The following is a 10016-nucleotide window of genomic DNA, read 5'->3' as shown; positions in this document are numbered from 1 at the left end:
ACTGAAGCTTGTGATCTCATAACCTTAACCAAGGACTTATCTGCACAAGGCAGGCAAACTGGCATTGTAGCTGGACAATTAACTTGATCGTGATAGAATCATAGATATGGAAGAGACACATGAGCCATTTAGTCTAACCCCCTGCCATGCAGAAAAAAATCATAGTACCCTTGATAGATGGCTATCCAGCCTCTGTTTAAAAATCTCTAGAGAAGGAGCTTCCACCGCACTCAAAGACAGAGAGTTCCACTGTTGAACAGCTCTCACAGTGAGGAAGTTCTTCCTAATGTTCAGGTGACATGCTGGCAGTCACATAATATCAGTGGGTAGGATTTTCTTTCCTCTTCTTTGCTATTCCCAGAGGGGTTATATTACATGTCTGTCTGTATATCTATTGTACATCTTTGCTGATCTCTTTTAGTTTTTTGATGTTGAACTTGCACAACTGCACTACAGTTTAAAAAAAAAAAAAGAACCACAAGGCACGCTGAGTAGGGAATAGGTCAGAAAGATGGGGTTGAGTGGATGACTGATCATAGGATCACAGATTACTGAACCATCACAGCTGTGCTAGTGAAGAGAAGATTCTCAAATTAGTATTTATCCATTATCTACACTGACACAATTGTTGTGACACAATGGGTTAGTGTGATAAAGTCCTAAATTAAATTCCTTAACTAAGTAATCTATCTTTGCCTGAACTTCCCTCCCAATTTGATGAAAACATCATTTGCCCACACTGCTGTCTACTTCTCCCCCATGGAGTTGATACCTGCTAAGAGTAGATTTGGGTGGAGGGAGTTACACTTGTGGCAATATTCATTGTGCATACAAAAGTGTCACAATGGTTATTGTGAATATATATAAAAATAGATATACCTCTCCAGAACATGTTTGTATACTTAGCATACTTAGATATATTTAATGAAGTAGCTAATACAAGATTCTGTCTAATATTTTCTAAGCAATTAATGGCTAGATTAATTAGGTTTATGTTCATATCCATTTAAGCACATGGTGCATTCAAGAGTAATTAATAAGCAGACTATAGTACTGAGATTGTCAAGAATTCTTAGTCTGGAACGTTCTATTGCTCCAGAATATAAATCCTACTATCAATCAATTTCCCCCATAAAATGGATTTTCTTGCAGTCTTCAAATTAGTATTATCCTGTATAGTTAGTTTAGCATGGCCACATTAATCAATTTGCAATTGACTACAGTTCATACATCAAGCCACCCTGCCAGCAGAAATGGGAGGAAGCACTATCTTTTTCTTCCTTTAATGGATAGCGCCTAAGGCAATCCATCTAAGAAGAGGTGCCAAACAGGTAGAAGCCAGGATCACCCAAGGGGGCTAGTTAACTGAGCCATACTTGTCAGTTATTTGTACAAAGAGATAGGACTTACAATATAAACTAAAATTAAACCCATCTTCAGAAAATACAGTTGCACAATTTTCAGTTTAAAAAATGGGGTACTGAAGGTATTCACGTCAATTTCTTAAACATAATATTAAATTTCTAGGAGAAAACTAAAGAATAATTTGAAGAACATAAACTATCTGTAGTTAGACATTTATCATAAGTATAATAACTTTACCACAGATTCTTAATTGGAGTGGTTGACAATTGGAGTGATTCAGCTCTTTACAACAATTATACTCTTATTTTAAGCATGGTGTCTATGTGATATTCATGAAGTACCTCTGGGTATTTGGCAACACTTGTTTCCATATTATTTAATATGTGAGGGCGCGTTTTCTACTATATAATCCCATTGATTGATGTCTCCTGGAAGACACTACTTGGTGTTCCAAGTATAGGGTCAATACAATATATGAAGACATGGGAGTGGGCCTTCCTGATAATGGCAACAACCTGAAGAATCCCCCAACACTGGAAGTCTGATTGGCTTCGATGCTGACTTCATTTTGTCACCAAATAAAAATGTGGTTAATACCTTTAGAGCCTACCTGATAACTTGTTGAACTGACCACTACATTTTTAGTCTACTTAATCATTTTTGATGTTTTAAAATTCTTTTCATTGGCTTACAATGGCTTTACTGGTGTACTAATATAATCTTGTGACATAGAGTGAGATATAAATATTTTAATAATGCATAAATATATTAATCACTCTAGGACAAAATGTGAAAAATCATGTTTTCTGTGCAAAAATAAGCACAGGTCTAATCCTGAAATGCTCTGTTAGAAAGATCGCTGACTGGAAAATTCAAGGTTGATTTGTTACTTAGCTCTTACCTCTGTATTAGATTTTCCTTTAACAAAATTGGCTGTCACTTTTAAGGTCAATGTCAAAGAGCAAGGAGGATTTCAGGCTAGAAAAAGTATTATCGGTATTAGCCTATGTGCCATCTCATCATGAAATATATGGCAAAACACCACCTATATACATCTTCTGTAGATTAACATTAAAATTTGATTTACTGTCTTGAGATTATCTCTAGATAAGTGTGGACAGAAGTCTTATCTTGCTCAAGAACTTGTGCACTAGTTCCAAAGTGTAGAAGGAGTTTTTTTCCAACTACATTGAACAGAATGCTATAAGCAACACTGCATGCACTGGCAAGAGAATTCTGGGAAATATAGTCTAAAATACAAAGTTGAGGGTTAGGATGGAGATTATTAAACTATAGATTACCTTCTGATGGTATATATATCACACACACACATTGTTTCCTTATATATTAATGATATTTTGCCATTCATTAAAAGATTGCATATTCCCGCTACAGCTATACAACATCTTATATCACCCCGTATTGTTATATGTAGTTTATATGGTAATTCTTAATGTAACTCAAATTGGATGGAGACAGTTGCTGAAATAAGTTTAAAGTTTCTGCCAAATAGAACATCTTACGGTTAATCATAGTAATGTTTTTAGGCAAAAGTCCAAATAGGTATTAATGGACCATGAAGCTGATCATAATAATGAATAGTTTAAGAATTTGGTCCTTGGATATAGAAAAAGTTATTGAATACTTTGTCATGCCTGCCCCAAGGTATATCATAGGATGCAATTCCAGAATGCCAGAGCAAGACATAATCATTGTTACCTTTTTGTTGATTGGAGACACATCTCATCTGTTCACCTTTTCAGCTATTTTATGCATGGAGGATGTGTTTCAAGGCAGGAAACCCCCAAAAGAGCATATAACAGCACTGCAAAACAGATTAGTGATGCCCATGGCTTCATGATTTTCCAGTCCTCTTTTAAGTCACAGTTACTTGTGTTGAAGGCTGGCACATTCCTGACCCTATTCTTTAAAGCTGAAACAAATAAGGTAAGAAATCCCAAAAAGAGTGTATAGCACTATTTGAGGTTTGAGAAATTCTACCTATGATTTAATGATTTGACTTTGGAGAAGTTTTAAAAAAGCAATTGAGGACAGGGTGTTCAACAAAGACTGCAATCGGGCCATGGAAAATATAGCAAATACTAGACTTTCTTTGAGTGATAAATGTATAATGGTTGCTCGTGTTTTGCAACACTGTTCTTACAAGCTTACAGTTCCCTTCCTAATAAAGTTACTCACAGTACAACTCCCATGGGGGTGCAGGGCATTACCCACATTTTCATCAATAGGCATTCAACAAAATATGTCATTTCCAGGAATTTTCTAGTTCCTTCAGAGCTAGAATGGTAATTACCAGGGGAAATCATTCATTTCAATAGAGTGTGCTATTGTAGAAATCTTTATCTTACCATGGTAAGTTCAGGAATGTATCTCCTGTGGATACTAAGCTGCATTTAATGCTATGTCTCAAGGCTAATCTAAAAGGAAATTTTGCTAAAATACTAAAAACAAAGGAAGCTGTGCTATACAAAGTGAAATCATTGGTCCATCTAGATTAGTAGCATCAATTCTCCTAGACAGTAGGTCTCCAGGTGTTCAGTTAGCATTCCTTCCTAGCCTTACCTGGAATGTCCTGGTAGTATAACTACCTAGCCTCAAAAATCAGCTGTATTCATGCTATCATTGTAGCATCCTTGGAATAAATGTTTCTATTTGTGGATAGGAGAGGTGGAAATTAGCAATGGTCAGAAAGGCTGGAACCATATGACTGCTTAGGACAAATGCTCTAGGATTAGATCTTAGAGGAGCTGCCAACTTCTCCAACCTAGCGCTTGCCCTCTGTCTGTCACCACTTGGTTGGAATTTTGTGGCTGTTCAGCACTCTGGACAATGTTAGTTTATATTACAAGATGCCATAAGGTCTTCAGTTCTACCTACACATGATCCTAATGAATAGGGCATCATGTAGTTGTTGTTGTTGTGTGCCTTTTAAGTCATTTCTGATTTATGGCAACCTCAAAGTGATCCTATTATGAGTTTTTCTTGTTCCTTTTCTTCCTTTGAGGCAGTAAGACTGTGAGTTGCCCAAGGTCATGCAATAGGTTGCCATGTCATAGCAGCCAAATCACTATACCATATTGGCTTCCATGGGGGCACCATGACTTGTTTGCTTTCTATAGAGTCCCTAGAGCAGCTTCAGCCCCCCCCCCCCCCAGCCGAAATTCTCAGGGTGGTCTGGGAGAAGGCCTTACATTTATTATTTAAACTGTTGTGTTTGTTCATATCATGATCTGTTCACTATGCTCAATATATCCCATATGCATGGGGGTATTGGGATAGCAATACAAAAGGTTTGCTAGGGTAGATCCTCTCTCACTCAGCCTCAGCCCCCACCCCCCACCCCCCTGAATCAAAATCCTGGCTACGGGCCTGTCTGGATATAAATAAAGTTTTGTCGTTGTTTGTTTTGTTGTATGGCTATGGAAACATGGAGCAGGAAATCATCATAGCTGTGTAAATATTGAGTGGTGTGATAGCAAGGATAATCATCCCAGTATGTTGCTAATATCTGTGATTGTGTGAATGCCATGGGGTAGTTGCTTCATGGGATAAAATCCTTCTCAAGTCTGTTTTATTAGAATCATGGAGTTGTAAATCCCCCCGAAAGCTATTCAGTCCAAACTTGCTGATGTAAGAATCTCCTGCTAGAGTTCCCGTAAGAAATGGCAATCAAGCTTCTATTTAAAGTCCTCCAACAAAGAAGAACTTCATCCATCTTCTAACAGAACTCAGACCACCAAGAAGTTCTTCATACATTTAAGCTGGAATCTTATTGCTTGTAATTTCAATCCACTCACTGAAGTTCTCCAGATCAACTGAAAGCAAACTTGCTCCATTTTTTTTTCATGACAGTCATTCCGAGGAGCCATGGATTGTAGAACAAGAGAAGAGACATCAGTTGTATACACAACTAATCATGTGCGTAATGTTGGGACATGTTAAGAATATCCATCAATTTACGCCGTTCGATCAAATGTTCCACAAAGCACTGCATATCACTGCAGGCTGCCTGATGATTAATGTGCTAGTTTTTAGAAATGCAGGTTTCTCTTGACATTGAGAATTTCTCTACAAGGGATTGATTTTGTTTGTGGCAGGGAAGGTCCTACCGCAAGACTGAGTAGAAAGCTCTTTCAAGCAGCAGATGCTGAGGGACACAGAAGGGACAGAGCTGTAAGTGCCATGTGCCATCCTTGAACCACCCCGTTGACCTCTGATTTAGCACACTATCCTGCTTTGTCAGCAATACTGAAATAAGATTCAGCCACAAGGTCAATCAACTTTTATACAGAAAATAGAGCAGACTCAACAAAACTTGGAAAGTAACTTTTAAAAAGTAATTAAGTCTTACTTTAGAAAAGTAATTCAGTCATACCTTCAAAAAGTAATTCAGTCTTTAGTCTTGTTGCAAGGTCTTTTTTAAAAAAGGCACTGGAAATATCTCTGTGTTGGAATGATCAAAATAAGTATTTTTTTAAATTATTATAATGTATAATATAAGTACTCCTTACAGGTGCCTTAGTTTTTATTATATTTTATTTTGGAGCATTGAGAAGCCAATGGCATCAGGCTTAAAAATTTCTTCTCAAAATAACCATAAAATTGTCTTTCAGCAGTGGCTTTAGAAAGGAATAATAACAATAACAATAACAATAACAACAACAACAACAACAACAATAATAACAATAGACACTTGGGAAGTGTTCGACTTGTGATTTTGTGATACGAAATCCAGCATATCTATCTTGTTTGCTGTGTCATAATAAAATAATAATAATAATAAATAATCTATTTATATCCCATTATTTATAACTACTACTCATTTGTAGTAGTAACGTAACTTTATCTTACTCATTACATTCCCTTTGAAATGTGTTTTCACTGTACTCTTACATGCCTAAGAAGTATTGAGGGTAAATGTGTTACTTGTCAGTTGCACATTTTGCATGCCCTCTTGACCCTTACCTCAAGCAGCAAACTTATTAGGAATGACTATTCTCTGTGAGTACTTAGTCCTTGGTGTGTGACATTTCTATGCAAGATAACTGGCAGTGGGGAGCAGAGCAGGTAGCAAAGCAATATGTAATGTGTACCAACACACAGATGACTTGACATGGTGTCATCACATCTCATCTGAATACAGCTTCGAAATGTTACTGTTTTGAGCTCCAAGTCACTGAATTGTTCAATCTACATGGACACTTATCACAAACATCTGAATGGTCACAAACATCTGCATGATTCCCAGAATGTTCATTATGCTGTCCAGAGCGAATGTGACCAGAAGTTACATTGTTGTGTTGTCAGGAATACCAGACAGAGTAGGTATGGTGAATCATTCAGTCTAAAATCCGGACATTCTCAGGACTTATTCACATCACAGAGTTATATGTTATGGTTTCGCTTTACCTGCCAGTTACATCCTACAGAATCCTGAAACTTGTAGTTTGGCGAGACATTTGGAGAAATCTATCTGCTCCTCCTTAAACTGCCAATAACAGGAACCAGATCATGTCTGATTTTGGAAGCTAAGCATGGTCAGCCCTTATTAGTACTTGGATGGAAGACTGCCAATAAATACTAGGTGTTACAGGTTGTATCTCAAAGCAAGAGAATGGCAAAACTATCTCCAGTTTTCCTTGTCTAAGAAAATCTCATAAATCAACAAGCGATTGGAAGACACCAAAACATCATATTATACAACAAATTTGACACAAAAAGCAGTTCAATACGCAGTAATGTTATGTTGTAATTACTGTATTTACGAATTTAGCACCAAAATGTCACGATATATTGAAAACATTGACTACAAAAATGGCTTGGATTATCCAGAAACTTGGATAAGTGAGGCTTGGATAAGTGAGACTCTACTGTATTTGCTGTGTTCTCAATCCTTTGGTAACTCTGTCTTGCCACCTTTTTGGATGTCTTAACTGTATTTCTAAATTGTCAATTGACATTTTAGGTTTCTGCAGGTGTAGAAATTTGGGATTGAAGAACATTTTTATGCACTGGGGATAATTTTTATAGGAAGGCATTGTCCTATTTTTTCCTCCATCGGCAACTACAGCCCTGGTTCTCCCACGTCTTTGCCTTGCTGTGAAATACAGGAAATTAGTCTTCCAATAGGTATTTCTGCTGTTGGAAGCCTCTAGAACAGTGGTTCTCAACCTGTGGATCCCTAGATGTTTTGGCCTTCAAATCCCGGAAATCCTAACAACTGGTAAACTGGCTGGGAGTTGTAGGCCAAAACAGCTGGGGACCCACAGGTTGAGAACCACTGCTCTAGAAGGAGTTGGTTGGGATGCTTAAAAGCTTTCTTCTTAGATGGGGAACATACAGGCCTATTTGGGGAATCTGTGTGACTTTTAGGATGCCATCTTGTTATGACATGGAATTCTTCATGGCTAATGGTATAGAAGATAATTTTCTCTGCCATGACACATCTGCTTCATCTAACATTCATTTTAAAAACTTCCTTAACTCCTGTGACTTAGACTCATCTTGGCAACATGTGGGTCTCTTGGGAGGACCTGGAGTGGATCCAGCCCTAAGTTCAAAGCACCACTTAAGAGAAAGCTGTTCTTATTTAATTTTCCATTTCGCTCATTCATCATCTAGAGACATAAAGGGACATTTTGCCCAATGATGTAATTGTTGGATGCTTTTCATATGTCCTGACATTATGCGCATGACAAGTTGCATGTACAACAGTTGCTTGCTTTAGTATCTGTAGCAATTTAAAGAAGAAGAGCAGGGCTGAAAATGGAGGAGAAGTTGAACTACAAATCATTTACCATGCTACTATTCACCATTGACCATGCTGGTTGTGGGGTTCTGAGAATAGTAATTCAAAACAATAATGTCTAGATTCTGGGTCCAAATATTCTTTTTTTCTGACCCAAGGAGTTGGAAGAGACCACATGGGCCATCTAGTCCAACCCCATGCCATGCAGGAAAAGCACTATCAAAGTATCCCTAGATGGCCAATGTGGTCTCTTTCAACTCAATGATTCAATAATCTGTGCATATAGATGGCTGATTGCGTATTTTTGTTGTAAGTCAAATGATTGCTAATTAGGACACACAGGCTCTTTTGTGGTTCCTGGAGTAAAGGGAAATTGGAATTGTGGAGCATTTTCACCATGGTTTGCCCCTGCTGGTTCACTTTAATATTACCCTGTTTCCCCAAAAAATAAGACCTAGCAGAGGTTTTGCTGAATTGCTAAATATAAGGCCTCCCCCGAAAGTAAGACCTAGCAAAGTTTTTGTTTGGAAGCATGCCCAACAAACAGAACACCAGAGCATGCAGGATCGGTAAATGTACATACAAGTTGTACATGGAAATAATGGTAATACAGTAGAGTCTCACTTATCCAAGCTAAACGGGCCGGCAGAAGCTTGGATAAGTGAATATCTTGGATAATAAGGAGGAATTAAGCACCAAAACATCATGTTATACAACAAATTTGACAGAAAAAGTAGTTCAGTGCGCAGTAATGTTATGTTGTAATTACTGTATTTATGAATTTAGCACCAAAATATCATGATATATTGAAAACATTGACTACAAAAATGGCTTGGATAATTCAGAAGCTTGGATAAGTGAAACTCTACTGTAATAAGAAATTCTTGACAGGAGTCACAGTTTGTCTGGTTTGGTTATGTTGGTTTGTGATGAAAACCACTGTACAGTATATAATAAATGTTCATTTTTTTGGTTCAACGATAAATGTGAATTCTTCTTCATGGAAAAAAAAAGACATCCCCTGAAAATAAGACCTAGCACATCTTTGGGAGCAAAAAATAATATAAGACACTGTCTTATTTTTTGGGAAACACGGTAGTAGAGGCTTTAAAAATAATTGAGAAAATGAATAGGAGTAACTTCTGATAATTTCCTGATATGGAAAAATATGGACCGAAAATGGCCCTGGGAGCTGAAGACATGTCAAAATAGCCCATAGGACACTTAGGGGCAAAATAGTTTTTGATATTTTTACAGGTTGGCATGGTCCTCTGAGGTCCTGAGGGGTTAATGTGCCCCCTAGCCTCCCATAGCTGCTTGTTAGAAGTGCAGAAAGGTACAACCACACTTGCACAAGTCAACATGTCCCTGTAGAGTTTGAGCAGTTATACTTCCTTGGCAGTCATTTTGCCTGTGTTTTTCCCCTTCAATTTTAGATTTAAACTTCCACAACCCTCTTCTTTGCTTTGCCATGTAATCAGTTATCAGGTTCCATCTTTTCTCTCTCAGATATGCAGTCTATTCTCTCTTCATGAAAGATGAAAAGATGTGTCAAAATACTGTCTTCCATATAGGCTATTACATCTTGGGCATTCAAGGTTCTCTTCATTCTTTAACTTATCCCTATTTACACAAATCTAATGACCACCTTTTTTGGCTAAATTACATTGTCAAAATTAGGGTGTACATGAAATGCACATAATACGGTAATAGTCTTGAGTCAAAGCAAAAGGGAAAACTACTTCAAGGGCACCTGGAGCTCCTATTTGAGGGATGTCATATCTAATTTAATTGCCCTGACTCAGTGCTATGCCATCCTGGGATTTGTAGGCATCTGCAGCCTTTGTCGGCGAAGACTCAAGACCTTGTAAAACTACAACCC

General features: G+C 37.6%; 2 long non-coding RNA genes across 2 annotated transcripts in view; one reads left to right on the top strand and one right to left on the bottom strand.

The window, feature by feature from the left end:
- Positions 1-10016, top strand: part of LOC134297887 (uncharacterized) — a 127675-nt gene that overhangs the window by 5714 nt on the left and 111945 nt on the right. The gene's annotated exons all lie outside the window — the stretch shown is intronic.
- Positions 5905-10016, bottom strand: part of LOC134297886 (uncharacterized) — a 414859-nt gene continuing 410747 nt past the window's right edge. Inside the window, exon 2 of the long non-coding RNA XR_010004837.1 lies at positions 5905-7705. This is a non-coding gene — a long non-coding RNA (uncharacterized LOC134297886). The remainder of the gene's footprint in view (positions 7706-10016) is intronic.

The sequence above is a fragment of the Anolis carolinensis genome, chromosome 3 (genome assembly GCF_035594765.1).
Source record: "Anolis carolinensis isolate JA03-04 chromosome 3, rAnoCar3.1.pri, whole genome shotgun sequence".
In the NCBI taxonomy this organism is placed as follows: Eukaryota; Metazoa; Chordata; class Lepidosauria; order Squamata; family Dactyloidae; genus Anolis; species Anolis carolinensis.
The sequence above is the reverse complement of the archived record's forward strand: the minus strand, read 5'-3'. Positions and strand labels throughout refer to the sequence as shown.